This window comes from Entelurus aequoreus, linkage group LG06, assembly GCF_033978785.1.
Source record: "Entelurus aequoreus isolate RoL-2023_Sb linkage group LG06, RoL_Eaeq_v1.1, whole genome shotgun sequence".
NCBI lineage: Eukaryota > Metazoa > Chordata > Actinopteri > Syngnathiformes > Syngnathidae > Entelurus > Entelurus aequoreus.
In genome coordinates, this window is record NC_084736.1 from 25,921,302 (window position 1) to 25,937,290 (window position 15,989).

Sequence of the window (15,989 nt, forward strand, 5' to 3'; positions counted from 1 at the left end):
GGGCTATAGAGCGTTTTCTATTCGGGCTCCAATACTATGGAATGCCCTCCCGGTAAAAGTTAGAGATGCTACCTCAGTAGAAGCATTTAAGTCTCATCTAAAAACTCATTTGTATACTCTAGCCTTTAAATAGACTCCCTGTTTAGACCAGTTGATCTGCCGTTTCTTTTCTTTTCTTTTCTACTCTGCTCCAAACCCGGGGTGGACCGCTAGCCTGTTCATCAGATGGGGACATCTCATCGCTGCTGACCCGTCTCCACTCGGGATGGTTCCTGCTGGCCCCACTATGGACTGGACTCTCGCTGATGTGTTGGACTTTCACAATATTATGTCAGACCCACTCGACATCCATTGCTTTCGGTCTCCCCTAGAGGGGGGGGGGGGTTACCCACATATGCGGTCCTCTCCAAGGTTTCTCATAGTCATTCACATTGACGTCCCACTGGGGTGAGTTTTCCTTGCCCGTATGTGGGCTCTGTACCGAGGATGTCGTTGTGGCTTGTACAGCCCTTTGAGACACTTGTGATTTAGGGCTATATAAATAAACATTGATTGATTGATTGATTGATTGATTGATTGATGTGAATAATATAAATACAGTCTATTATACATTCAAGTACAGTCAAAAAGGAACATATGCATTATACAGTCTGATGGCTGTCGGTATGAAGGACTTCCTGTGTCGTTCTGTGTTGCATTTTGGGAGTCTGAGCCTTCCACTGAACGTGCTCATTCTCTCCGCCAGGTCTGAGTGTAGTGGGTGGGAGGTGTTGTCCATAATGGCTAGGAGCTTTGCTAGACTTCTCCTCTCTGACACCACCGCCACAGAGTCTAGTTCCACTCCCTCCACGTTACTGGCCTTCCTTACCAGCTTGTCCAGCCTGTTTACGTCTCCAACTCTCAGTCCGCTGCTCCAGCAGGCCACGGCGTACAAGAAGGCGCCCGCCACCACTGACTCGTAGAACATCTTCAACATCTTTGTACAGACGTTGAAGGATCCTAGCCTCCTGATCCTTCTTGTAGAGTGCCTCAGCGTGTTTTGACCCATTCAGCTTGTTGTCGATGTGTACTCCGAGGTATTTATAATCCTCAACCATATCCACTTCAACCCCCCTGATGGAAACAGGGGTTGCCGGAGTACTCCCCCTCCTTCCCAGGTCCACAACCAGCTCCTTGGTCTTCGTCACATTGAGCTGGAGGTGGTTCTTTCCACACCATGTGACAAAGTCCTCCAGCAGTGCCCCGTATTCCTCCTCATCACCATCTTTAATACACCCCACTATCGCAGAGTCATCAGAAAACTTCTGAAGGTGGCAGGACTCTGACTGACAGTGGAAATGTAGATGTGGGGTAGGTGGTGAAGAGGAAGGGAGAGAGAACTGTCCCCTGCGGGGCCCCGGTGTTGCTGACCAGTCTGTCAGACACACAGTCCTGCAGTCGCACGTACTCTGGTCTGTCAGTCAGGTAATCAACAACCCAGGACACCAAGGGGGCCTCCACCTGCATCGTCTCTAACTTCATACCCAGTAGCCCGAGCCATATGGTATCGAAAGCACTGGAGAAGTAAAAAAAACATGACCCCCACACTGCTCGCAGGCTTGTCTAGGTGGGTGTGGGCTCAGTTCAGCAGGTAGATGACCGCGTCCTCCACTCCCAGTCGGGGCTGGTAGGCGAACTGGAGTGGGTCCAGGTGGGGCTTGATCACCGGGCGGAGTTGTTCCAGGACCAACCTCTCCATGGTCTTCATGATATGGGAGGTTAGAGCCACCGGCCTTTAGTCCTTCGACGTGCTGGGTCATGTGCACTTGGGGATGGGGACCACGCATGAGGTTTTCCACAGTGTGGGGACTTTCTGCAGCTTAAGGCTCATGTTAAAGATGTGCTGAAGCACACCACACAGCTGTGGGGCGCAGGCTTTGAGCACCCTGGGGCTCACACCGTCAGGACCCGCGGCCTTGCCTGTGTGTAACTTCTTTAGCTGTGCATTCACCTGGTCTGCAGACAGACACACTGGGGGGGATCTCAGGTGGTTGGGGGAAGGGGGGTCGTCAAGCTGCTCCTGGGTGGGGGGAGGGAGATGTGTTAAATGGGGGGAAGTAGTCTAAGGAGTTGGTGGGCTGTGAGGAGGGGGAGGGGTGGATTGGGTCTCTGAAGTTGTCAGGGGGCCGGCTGGCAAGCCCCGAGGGGCAGGAGCTTGTCGGAGCCACTGTGTCAAACCTGTTAAAGAACTGGTTTAGCTCATTGGCCCTCTCTTTGTCTCCGTCCACCCCCTACACCCTGACGGTTTGAGGACGGTGATGGTCTGCATACCTCTTCATGTTGTTGTCCTTCATCTTCCCTCCCAGCTTCCTACTGTAGTTCTCCTTGGCCTTCCTGAGTTTGGTCTTCAGCAGCTCCTAAACTCTTTTCACCTCCTCCCTGTCTCCAGCATTGAATGCCCTCTTCTCATTCAGTGGGGCTTTGATGTCCTTGGTCACCCACGGCTTGTTGTTAGGGTAGCAGGTGACCGTCCTTGATGGGATGTTTGAGTCAACACAGAAGTTGATATAGTCTGTCACGCACTCTGTAAGCCCGTCAATATCTTCTCCATGAGGCTCCATGAGCACCTGCCAGTCAGTTACCTCAAAACAGCCCTGTAGTGTCTCTTGGACCCCCTCTGACCACCTTCTCACTGTTTTTTTGGTCGCAGGCTGTCTTTTGACCAGAGACACATAACAGGGGTTGAGGTAAACAAGGTTGTGGTCTGACCGGCCCAGCCCTGGTAGTGGTATGGGGCTATACGCATCCTTGATGTTCGCTTACAGCAGGTCCAGGATCTTATTTCCTCTGGTGTGGCAGCTGACATACTGGGTGAAGTTGGGTAGTGATTTGTCCATTGTAACATGGTTAAAATACCGAGATGAGGATGAGAGCTTTCGGGTGCTTGGTTTGGAGCCTGGCTATCGAGCTGTGGATGACGTCACTCGCAGTTGCGGCGTTAGCAGAGGGTGGGATGTATACTGCCATCATGATAACATGCGGAATCTCTCTGGGCAAATAATATGGGCTGAGTCCTTTTTTTGATTGATTGAGACTTTTATTAGTAGGTTGCACAGTGAAGTACATATTCCGTACAATTGACCACTAAATGGTAACACCCGAATAAGTTTTTCAACTTGTTTAAGTCGGGGTCCTACAGCTAACATCCCTATATTCGGGTCACAGTGTCGCTCTTTTATTGTGATATGACCGGGGTGACACCATTTCTTGTTAATAAACAAAGCAAGCCCCCCTTCTTTCCGCTTGCCGCTGGTTCGGTCTCGGTCAGAGCGCACAGTTTGAAACTCGTCTATAGAGACGTTACTATCAGGAACATCGTCGGGCAGCCACGTCTCAGTAAAAAACATTAGGCTACACTCACGATATTCTTTCTGACTACCGGCAAGCACTGACAACTCATCCATTTTATTTGCCAGAGATCGCACGTTACCCATGAAGACGGAAGAAAGATATGGTTTATATCTCCTTCTCACCCTCCTCGCTTCAGCCCTCTTCTGTCTCGAACGTCTCCCTTTCCCTCGACAGCCACGAGAACCTCCATTAGTCCTTTTTAGCTCCTCCGAGATCTGGTTAGTTAGCGCCGGGTCCGTTAGCTGGATACTAACAACTGGTATCGCTAACAACTGTTCCCTGGTGTAAATAAAGGAGCCTCTCCACTGCTGTTGTCCGTCTGAGCTCTTCACCCCACCGTCAGTAGGACGAACAAAACTCTTCTAAACTGCATGTTTAGAAGGGCACAACTAGATGAAAAGTAAATGTAAAAGTACAAAAAGTACAAAGCGTACAAAGGATTGTTCGATTGCACCTGAAAGAGGCGCCATTTCTACATACAGCTTCTAAAGTACAATTTAAAAAAGAAGAGCAATAAATAAATATTGCGCACATACGATTGCACCATGAAAGTGGGGCCATTTCTACATACAACATTCAACACAACCAAAAACCAAAAAATGAGTACCGTAATTTCCGGACTATAAGCCGCTACTTTTTCCCCTCGTTCTGGTCCCTGCGGCTTATACAAGGGTGCGGCTTATTTACGGCCTGTTCTTCTCCGACACCGACGAAGAGGATTTCGGTGGTTTTAGTACGCAGGAGGAAGACGATGACACAATGATTAAAGACTGACTTTTCATATACCGGTAGGCTGGTTATTTTGATAACGTACAGGTGAGCACTTTGTATTACTTTGCACCGTTGTATTATTTGTACTCTGCACGAATGCTGTTCGCCATGTCAAAGATGTGAAAGTTTGATTGAATGATTGAAAGATTTATTGTTAATAAATGGGACGCTTTGCGTTCCCAAACAGTCATCTCTGTCCCGACAATCCCCTCCGTGGTAGCAGGAACCCCTATATACTACGGTAATTACACATCAAAACCCTGCGGCTTATAGTCGGGTGCGGCTTATATATGGAGCAATCTGTATGTTCCCCTAAATTTAGCTGGTGCGGCTTATAGTCAGGTGCGGCTTATAGTCCGGAAATTACGGTAATAAAAAACATATTGCACACATCAACTGCACCATGCAGATATAAACAACTAAATCAAATAAAAGCACCATTTCAACACCAACATACAACGCAGTGGCCTCTGAAGTGCTCCACGCCTTTGTCTGCTGAGTTGGCGGGACAGCACGGCCAGAGATAGGAACAGACCCAACAAAGCAACCAAGAGACTCTGTCCTAGGCTGCCCACTAGCCCTCGGCCAATGTCCGGCCTGCGCGGATGATCAAGAATTTGTCCGGCGAGACCGAAGTGTCCGACACATGCTCACTCAGCTCCGTGAAGCTCGTCCATCCCGACGCGCCACGCTAGCCCCATCTCCTCCGGTCTCTCCGCGCGGACTCGGGCATGGCAGAGAGCCAGTGGCTGCTCTCCGGTGCAAACATGGCACAAAAAAAGCACCAAAAAGCAAGTGCGCAGTCCCGAAGGGTCCCCAACCAAAGAGCAAAAAACACATGAAAACAGGAGCTCCTGCTACCAGCTGCCACTACAGCGGGCGGCGCCATTGTAATGAAGTTCAAACGAAAGTTATATTCCAATGAATAACTTTACTGAGAGATTTGAGCAGGGTACAAGCACATGACGAACACTTTTACGACTAACCGGAAAAAATAGCAACCAGGATTTTGTTTTTCTTTCCTTGTAAACAAAACAAAATCATGTTGTATATGCATTAACAGCTTTTCTTTTCAAGTCTTCAAAAACAAGATCACCTCGCATCTGTAATCAATCTATACAATAATCAAGCAATATTCAATCTGCTCAGAACAACAATGCAACAGCAGCATCAAAGCACAAAATTTTACGTATCTGTTTCACATTCTTCTTCTTCTTTTTTTTGGTGAGTCTCTCAAATTCAGTCCTCAGGTTTTATCAGTCTGCCCGAGCGTGTGTACAGTCCATCTTTTGCAGGTGGTGGACGGGCATTGAGTGTTGGTGAAACAGTGTCAGTAGTAATGACAGGGAAAGGTTGCTGTGTAGCAGTGTCATGTAGCTGACCCCCAGGACTGCTCATTGGTGGGATATTTGACTGCACCAGTTGCTGCTTAGGGCATAACATGTTGAATGTCTCTTCTTCCATGATATTCTGATCTGCCCAGTATCAATTTTAAATTTAACTGGTGTCACTCCAATCACTTGTCATTATTTATGTTTATATTGGTGACTGCGCCTAGAAAGTATGGAGTCTATGAGACAGACTCTGTCTCTGTCACTTCTCTGACCGCCTTTGTATGACATTTAATTTCCCAGTGACCCACCTTTTTGCATTTGTGGCATGTCGATTTCAGGGCTGGGAACCTTTCATGGTCTTTGTGCTGTATTTTTCCACATTTGCCACATTTAGGCATTTTTGGTGCTTCTTGCTCTCCACTTTCCCTTTTATTGCTCCACTGTTGTTTTCCTCTGTATGCAAATTTCCCACGTTCGTGGGCGATCGCCTGCACTGCCGTGCACGCCTCTCCTTGTTGCTGGTGCACTTGTGCATTCACCTCTTCGGGCTGGCGAACAGTCTGTATAGTTTGGGTTAGCGTCAAACCAGCCTCCAGCTGCAGTTTGCGTGACAGGTCCTTGTCCAAGATACCCACAACTATGCGGTCACGAATGTGGTCGTCCCTCGCTGCTCCAAAGTCACAGTGTTCGGATAAATCATAAAGAGCTCTGATAAACATTTCGACTTTCTCACCGGGCCACTGTCCTCTCTTGTAGAAACATGCACGCTCGTGGATCACGTTCCATTTGGGATAAAAGTACTCGTCACATTTTCCTAACACAACGTCAAACTTTTTCTGATCATCCTCTGACAACTTGAACGACTTGAAAATGTTTTCAGCCTCTGGACCCATAGCATATATCAGGCAACTGACCTGTACTTCGCCGTCCTCCTTTGCCAGTTTTGTTGCTATGTGATACCGTTGGAAACGTTGTTTCCAATCTCCCCATTCATTTGGTCGGTCAAACGCAAAACTATCCGGACGATTAAACTTGGCCAGTTTCTTGCAGCGACGTGACTGTCCGTCACTTCTGACACCATGTAATAAAGTTCAAACGAAAGGTATAATCCAATGAATAACTTTACTGAGAGATTTGAGCAGGGTACAAACACATGACGAACACTTTTACGACTAACCGGAAAACATAGCAACCAGGCTAGCAACGCACCTCCTTTACGGCAGCTGTTGCAACGTTCTTAAAGCAACAGCAGCACATACATATATATACAACATATATGACAGCCATCTTGGAAGAAAATACTCTCTGTCTTTAAATTTCCAAGTTTCACCCTGGACTGATAGCAAACATGAGGTCCTCGTTAAGGCTGAGATGATCAACTGGAAAGATGCAGATTCTTCTTCCTGTCAAGACAAAAACTGCTTCACGATGCCAGCAGGACAAGATGGAGGCCCACGCCGACCACGAGGACACTTAGGAACCGTAGGGGCGGGGCCAGCGGGGTGGCGCTGCTGCTGCTGGAGGCGGGCGACAGGAAGTGCCCGATCTCCTGCATCAGGAAGTCGTTAAAACTGCTCAGTTTATCGAAGACCTCCATTTGGTCTGCCGGCTCCAGCACCGCAGCCTGGTACCAGAAGCCGTCCAGCTTACACATCAGAGGACCGCCGACGTCCCCCTGAGCACACGGAACCAAACGTTGGACAAACGAAACAAAGATGGAGGACAGACGAGATGTAAAGGTCATATGGTCCAGTGCCACGGGTTCCGTACAAACGTTGTCAGCTGACGACCCGTTCTGGCAGTCCAGCACCGTGGTCTGGACCTCCTGCAGAACCTGCTGCTCTAAAAAGCGAGACGGTGCCGAGACGGTGAGAAGTCAAACGGGGAATAAGTAGCGGCGGCGTGCGACGTACCGCCTCCTCTGTGAGCCAACGCGAAGAGCCCGCAGAGAACGTCCGACCGTCGTCCAGGCAGACGGGCCGGATGTAGTCGGACAGTCTGGGCCGCTCCGCCAGGTGCAGGACTGCCACATTGTGACCGGCCTGCATGCTACTGGCGATGCTGTCCACCTTCAGAACCGCCTGGAAGCTGTTGGAGCCGTTCTGCCTCAAGCCACCCAGAATGACGGTCCACTGAGACGCCGTGTTGGACCTGAAGAGGACACATTAAGATTTTCTGGTTGGGAGTGATCTATTTTGTTGCTAAATGAGAGCCGATGAAAGATTATCATCACACTTCAACATCTCTAACATGTAAATGCTGCCTCTTTGCTAGGTCAGCATTGCAAATAAAATGTTCTTAATTGTCTTACTCGTCTTACATGTCAACTAAGAAGTACATGTTTATATATGACATTACCCAGAAGGCTTAGCACTTTAATCAATCAATCAATCAATGTTTATTTATATAGCCCTAAATCACAAGTGTCTCAAAGGGCTGTACAAGCCACAACGACATCCTCGGTACAGAGCCCACATACGGGCAAGGAAAACTCACCCCAGACAGGGACAAATTGTGACCCAAAATGGTCTCAGTCATATAAAGTTCAAAAATAAGTCCTATATTATTATTTTATTATTAATATTCAACGCTCTTGTTATTCAACTACATTACCCAGAAGGCTTAGCGCTGTAGACAAGAAACAGGAAGTAGGTAGGTCTGTGCTTTTTTTGTCAAAGGGGAACGGGCGAAACTGCCCAAAGAGAAGTGTGCCAAGCTTGTGGCGTCGTATTCAAAAAGATTCTTTAATTGCTGCCGAAGGTGCATTAACAAAGTATTGAGCCAAGGCTGTGAATACTTATGTACATGTGATTAAAATGTTTTTGTATTTTTTTAAACATTAGCGAAAAGAAAAAAAAAAGAAAAATCACATTGTCTTTGCGGGCTATTGTATGTAGAATTTTGAGGACGAAAATTAATTTATTAAATTTTTAAATAAGACTAACGTAACAAAATGTGGAAAAAGTGAAGAGCTGTGAATACTTTCTGGATGCACTGTATATCATATATATATATATATATATATATATATATATATATATATATATATATATATATATATATATATATATATATATATATATGATTTACAGTGCATCCAGAAAGTATTCTGTATATCATATATATATATATATATATATATATATATATATATATATATATATATATATATATATATATATATATATATATATATGATATACAGTGCATCCAGAAAGTATTCACAACGCTTCACTTTTTCTAATGTATCTGTACATATATGTGTATATACTGTATATATGTATATATATACATATATATATATATATATATCTATATATATATATATATTATATATATATATATATATATATACATACAAATATACATATACAAACACGCCATGTGTTTTTCGCCCTGACTTAAGAAATATATATACTGTACATATTACATAAATGTATATGTATTTACACTATATTGCCAAACGTATTTGGCCACCCATCCAAATGATCAGAATCAGGTGTCCTAATCATTTGGCCCGGCCACAGGTGTATAAAATCAAGCACTTAGGCATGGAGACTGTTTCTACAAACATTTGTGAAAGAATGGGCCGCTCTCAGTGATTTCCAGCGTGGAACTGTCATAGAATGCCACCTGTGCAACAAATCCAGTCATGAAATTTCCTCGCTCCTAAATATTCCAAAGTCAACTGTCGGCTTTACTATAAGAAAATGGAAGAGTTTTAGTAACAACAGCAACTCAGCCACGAAGTGGTAGGCCACATAAACTGACAGAGAGGGGTCAGCGGATGCTGAAGCACATAGTGCAAAGAGGTCGCTGACTTTCTGCACAGTCAGTTTCTACAGAGCTCCAAACTTCATGTGACCTTAAGCCATACATCACCAAGTCCAATGCAAAGCATGGGATGCAGTGGTGTAAAGCACGTCGCCACTGGACTCTAGAGCAGTGGAGACGCATTCTTTGGAGTGATGAATCACGCTTTTCCATCTGGCAATCTGATGGACGAGTCTGGGCTTGGAGGTTGCCAGGAGAACGGTACATTTCGGACTGCATTGTGCCGAGTGTGAAATTTGGTGGAGAAATTATGGTGTGGGGTTGTTTTTCAGGAGTTGGGCTTGGCCCCTTAGTTCCAGTGAAAGGAACTTTAAATGCTCCAGGATACCAAAACATTTTGGACAATTCCATGCTCCCAACCTTGTGGGAACAGTTTGGAGCGGGCCCCGTCCTCTTCCAACATGACTGTGCACCAGTGTACAAAGCAAGGTCCATAAAGACATGGATGACAGAGTATACTCAATTGTATACTCTGTTTGATTATCACATCACTCTAAATGTATAGACTATAAAGTTCACAAACATAAAGAGGGATCCTAGTTACCCTGCGTAATGACAATAAAGCTGATTCTGATTCTAGTGGGCCAGGCCAATCTTTCCTTATCTCTATACTAAAACTGGGGAAATGTGTAGAGTGTTCTGGGCTTCAGACATGATTTTGTGTCAGAATTCCTTGAGGAAAAAATGCATGGTTAGGCTTTGTGTATGTAGTGTGTGCCTTTCTTGCTTTACAGCTGTGTTGTTATTATGCTGTTTGTTACTTATGTATGTTATGTTGCAGCTATTTAAAATAGTTTTGTCGATTTGTTCTGGCCAGAAACAAATTGGCCTTTGTAACATATCTTTGTCTTTGTGTGTTGTGTGTAGAGCACATTGCTTAGCAGAGTTCAGTGATGCAAATGCATGTCAAGTTGATCAACAGATTGTATTATTCTCCAGTGCAATAACAGTACTGACATGAAGGCTAAAAGGGCATTATTGGGAGCCTTAAAAAAAAGAAGAACAAAAGAAGTAACTAAATAGTTACTTTTCACAGTAACGCATTACTTTTTGGTGTAAGTAACTGAGTTAGTAACTGAGTTACTTTTGAAATAAAGTAACTAGTAACTGTAACTAGTTACTGGTTTTCAGTAACTAACCCAACACTGCATACAATATAGTACAGTAGCGTAGTAGGCCTAAGTATTCATTAAAAACAAGGCAGAGGTTTTATTTAACAAGTACATTTAATATTTTTGGCCACTGTAACATTACACACAGTTTTAACAGTAACATTGTGTTTGAATATAGGAAAATAAAACCCTGTACTTTAATCAAGTGATTCTTTAACGTACCACTAGATGGAGCCCTGGTTTAGATGAAGTAAAATGTGATTTTTATCAAACTCCAGTAGGAACGTGCACAGGCCCCAATGTGGCCCCAATGTGGCCCCAATGTGGGCCCGACGTCACTTACATGCGCAGTTCAATAAAGTGACAACAAAGGACGTTGACCATTTTCTGTAAATGAACAAGGAAGTCTTACTAATTAATTACTACTACTTTACAAAATAAAAGCGGCCTCATCTTTAAAATGAGTGTTGTTTTAGATGAAAATATATGAAAGTAATATAAAATATGAATTGAATTTATATAGTGTAAAGTATTTGACATTTTTATTTTATTTTCATGGTTCTTAAGTAGAGGAGACACGGACATCAGCGTGGATCTACATTAGCTTTATCTTTCAACTCACTTACGTAAACAACTTACGCAATCTACGTAACATGTAAGCAAATACGCCACAGCGTCAATTACGGTCCTTCGACAATCGCTATTTCTTGGAACTCAAAGTCTGTATGTGTATATGTACAAACCCCGTTTCCATATGAGTTGGGAAATTGTGTTAGATGTAAATATAAACAGAATACAATGATTTGCAAATCCTTTTCAACCCATATTCAATTGAATGCACTACAAAGACAAGATATTTGATGTTCAAACTCATAAACTTTTTTTTTTTTTGCAAATAATAATTAACTTAGGATTTCATGGCTGCAACACGTGCCAAAGTAGTTGGGAAAGGGCATGTTCACCACTGTGTTACATGGCCTTTCCTTTTAACAACACTCAGTAAACGTTTGGGAACTGAGGAGACACATTTTTTAAGCTTTAAGCTCAGGTGGAATTCTTTCCCATTCTTGCTTGATGTACAGCTTAAGTTGTTCAACAGTCCGGGGGTCTCCGTTGTGGTATTTTAGGCTTCATAATGCGCCACATATTTTCAATGGGAGACAGGTCTGGACTACAGGCAGGCCAGTCTAGTACCCGCACTCTTTTACTATGAAGCCACGTTGATGTAACACATGGCTTGGCATTTTCTTGCTGAAATAAGCAGGGGCGTCCATGGTAACGTTGCTTGGTTGGCAACATATGTTGCTCCACAACCTGTATGTACCTTTCAGCATTAATGGCGCCTTCACAGATGTGTAAGTTAGCCATGTCTTGGGCACTAACACACCCCCATACCATCACAGATGCTGGCTTTTCAACTTTGCGCCTATAACAATCCAGATGGTTCTTTTCCTCTTTGGTCCGGAGGACACGACGTCCACAGTTTCCAAAAACAATTTGAAATGTGGACTCGTCAGACCACAGAACACTTTTCCACTTTGTATCAGTCCATCTTAGATGAGCTCAGGCCCAGCGAAGCCGACAGCGTTTCTGGGTGTTGTTGATAAACGGTTTTCGCCTTGCATAGGAGAGTTTTAACTTGCACTTACAGATGTAGCGACCAACTGTAGTTACTGACAGTGGGTTTCTGAAGTGTTCCTGAGCCCATGTGGTGATATCCTTTACACACTGATGTCGCTTGTTGATGCAGTACAGCCTGAGGGATCGAAGGTCACGGGCTTAGCTGCTTACGTGCAGTGATTTCTCCAGATTCTCTGAACCCTTTGATGATATTACGGACCGTAGATGGTGAAATCCCTAAATTCCTTGCAATAGCTGGTTGAGAAAGGTTTTTCTTAAACTGTTCAACAATTTGCTCACGCATTTGTTGACAAAGTGGTGACCCTCGCCCCATCCTTGTTTGTGAATGACTGAGCATTTCATGGAATCTACTTTTATACCCAATCATGGCACCCACCTGTTCCCAATTTGCCTGTTCACCTGTGGAATGTTCCAAATAAGTGTTTGATGAGCATTCCTCAACTTTATCCGTATTTATTGCCACCTTTCCCAACTTCTTTGTCACGTGTTGCTGGCATCAAATTCTAAAGTTAATGATTATTTGCAAAAAAAAAAAAGTTTATCAGTTTGAACATCAAATATGTTGTCTTTGTAGCATATTCAACTGAATATGGGTTGAAAATGATTTGCAAATCATTGTATTCCGTTTATATTTACATCTAACACAATTTCCCAACTCATATGGAAACAGGGTTTGTACTATGTTGACATTGGTTAAGTTATGTTACCTTGACTTCGGCTATAGTGTCATTTTGATAATTGTTGTGTTTGTAATATAAGTGCAATATTTTAAGGATGATAAATGTATGTGTTGCGGCAGTGGCGGATGTCACCAATGCGGCGGTTGCTTTACCAAACACGTCTTTAATGGCGAAATGCTAAACAGGAAGTGCTTAAAGTTGAATGGCTTTGTAAGTACACTGAGACAAAGTCTAAGTTCATTGTGTTCTTCGTGGTGTTTTTGAAACGGCACCATTTCTTTCCTAAATTTTCAACTAACTTAAAGTGTTTTGCCAGGAGGATTATTTATAATGTGTACATTTTCGGAATGTGCTTGTTCTACTTTCGGCCAAAGTGAGCCAAAGAAAACCATGTTGAAGTTGTCTTTATTTTTAAGTTATCACGCCATGATTTTCCTCCATGCGGCCTCTGAGCTCAAACGAGTTTGACACCCCTGATCCAAGATGGTGCACAATGTGCCAGAAGCTCCTTCAATGCGATCTTGACAACCACGCCTACTTTTAGCACACCCAAAGTGCATTGTAGAAGCATTTAAGTCCCATCTTAAAACTCATTTGTATAATCTAGCCTTTAAATAGACCCCCCCTTTTTTAGACCAGTTGATCTGCCGTTTCTTTTCTTCTCTCCTCTTCTCCCCTGTCCCTTGCGAGGGGGAGTCGCATAGGTCCGGTGGCCATGGATGAAGTGCTGGCTGTCCAGAGCCGGGACCCCGGGTGGACCACTAGCCTGTGCATCGGTTGGGGACATCTCTGCGCTGCTGACCCGTCTCCGCTCGGGATGGTTTCCTGTTGGCCCCGCTGTGGACTGGACTCCCGCTGATGTGTTGGATCCACTGTGGACTGGACTTTCACAATGTTATGTCAGACCCACTTGACATCCGTTGCTTTCGGTCTCCCCTAGAGGGGGGGGTTACCCACATATGCGGTCCTCTCCAAGGTTTCTCATAGTCATTCACCGACGTCCCACTGGGGTGAGTTTTTCCTTGCCCGTATGTGGGCTCTGTACCGAGGATGTCGTTGTGGCTTGTACAGCCCTTTGAGACACTTGTGATTTAGGGCTATATAAATAAACATTGATTGATTGATTGATTGATTGTGGGAGAACATGGTGTTCTGAAATAAACCGAATATACAACAACAAAAATGCCGTGTTGCAAGAGCTTTTCCATAGGAGCAATGGAATGTTCTTTTTCATGACATCTGCCTCCAACTAAGCCCTGAAGGCATCTAGCAGCCCAAAACTGTAGTCTGTGATTGCGTCTATCGCCTTGACAGTTAGCACATACCTTGCAAATGTGCTACGTGTAGACGCTAAATGATTGTGTGCATTCACACGTAGACAGTTCTACACTAAAAAAATAATTTATTTATTGTTATTTTCCAAAGCCCAGAGTTTTCAAGCCGTTTCAAGGACCAAAATGTTCGGCTCGACGGGGAAGAATAGGTCTGAAGCTGTTAAAAAATGATAACATATGACAAATATAAGTGTGGAGAGTGTTTTGCATTTTTTCCATCATGCATTGCAACAGATTAAAATGGGTTTAATTTAGAAAAAAAATTTGGTACTTGGACTTTTTTAATAACGTGCAGAAAGCAGTTAAAAAAAATAGTAGTTTTAAATACGATAATATTTTTAAAACTTTTTTGAGCACATCTGTTTTTCGGCTAAGGAGGGATAGATAGTGCGAGTTTTTGGAAAAAAAACTGGCATTGTTCCAAAAATGATAAGGTATCAAAATCAGTGTTATTATAAATTATTGACCTATTAAACGCTGTAATTACCCCATCCAAAGTATTCTAATTTGCATTATAATGTTTTTGTTTTTCCCGTCGTAAAAATAGTTTTTGTTTTTTTTAAATATCATACAACATTTCAAAAAAACATGTAATGTATACAAACTTTATATCTATGGTTGAATCATTTTAAGTGTTGAAACTTTAAAAAAAAAACATGTCTTACTTTTCGTCGCTTTTTTTTTATTAAGTCGACTCGGATTAAGTGCAACGACAATCAAGTTCCATCCAAGACTAATGAAACAGAGTACTTGTTGTCACTGATTAAGTCCATGCCTCACACACTGCACACTCTTAGAAAAGCCAGAGGTGGTGCAACAAAGTACTCCTGCTGTCTTTGTTTGTTCTTTTTTAATCATTTGCTCCTCAGAATTGACTGATATTGTTATCTGATGTTTTTCGACACAATTAAAACACCTGCATGAACATCCTCTAAGTCTGCTGACTCATCATTTTTGCTAGGGCTTGTAAAAAGACACGGTCAAATTAATTTAGATCTTCTTCTTCCTACTCCTTTTCAGACATGTTGGATGTACAATGTAACTTGTTCAATCATAAGAAAACCCTGCAGAAGAAAACCCCTCACCCCTCTGTAAGCTGAAACGTGACCTTTCACCTCCACCCAGCTGGAAACAACATGGACTTCACTTCCTCGCTCACCTGCCACCAGCGTCACCAGCAGCGTGCACGTGAGGCCGTGCACATCCATCGCCAAGTACCAACTCCTCAGCCTCGCCAGAGTACAAATAGATGTACACTTGCCCCGCCCCCTTCCTCGCCGCACCCCCATTACCTGACTCACTCACCGGCACAGACCACGCCCACCACCCTCACACACACACACGCACACACACACACACATAGATGTATGATGGAGAAGTATGATGAATGTGTGTGTGTTTGTATAATATGTGCAGTAAATGAATGAATGAATGAATTAATGTAAATCATAATAATACAGTGCTCAAAAAAATTAAAGGAACAGTTTTTTATCAGGGTATGGCATGAATTTAATTGCACTTTTCTGATAAGGTTTTGGTCAGGTACGTGGCAGAGGGGGTTGTTAATCAGTTTCAGCTGCATTGGTGTTGATGGAATTAACAACAGGTGCACTAGAGGGGCAACAACGAGATGGCACCCAAAACAGGACTGGTTTTGCAGGTGGAGGCCATTTCAAGTTCCTCCCTCTTGATCTTTTTTAACTGTTTTTCCACAAGTGTTGGCTTTAGCTAGAGTCATTATCACGACTGGGAGCATGAGGCGATTTCTTAACCCTCCTGAAGTTGCGCTGATTGTCCTACTCCTCCAGGATGGCACATCCATGCGTGCTGTTGCAAGAAGATTTGATGTGTCTCCCAGTACAATCTCCAGAGCATGGAAGAGATTCCAGGAGA

General features: G+C 43.8%; 1 protein-coding gene across 1 annotated transcript in view; it reads left to right on the plus strand.

Moving 5' to 3' along the window:
• Positions 1-15,556, plus strand: part of anapc2 (anaphase promoting complex subunit 2) — a 38,454-nt gene extending 22,898 nt beyond the window's left edge. Inside the window, exon 15 of the transcript XR_009826521.1 lies at positions 15,117-15,556. The gene's annotated coding sequence lies outside the window, so the exon portion shown is untranslated. The remainder of the gene's footprint in view (positions 1-15,116) is intronic.
• Positions 15,557-15,989: the final 433 nt, after the last annotated feature.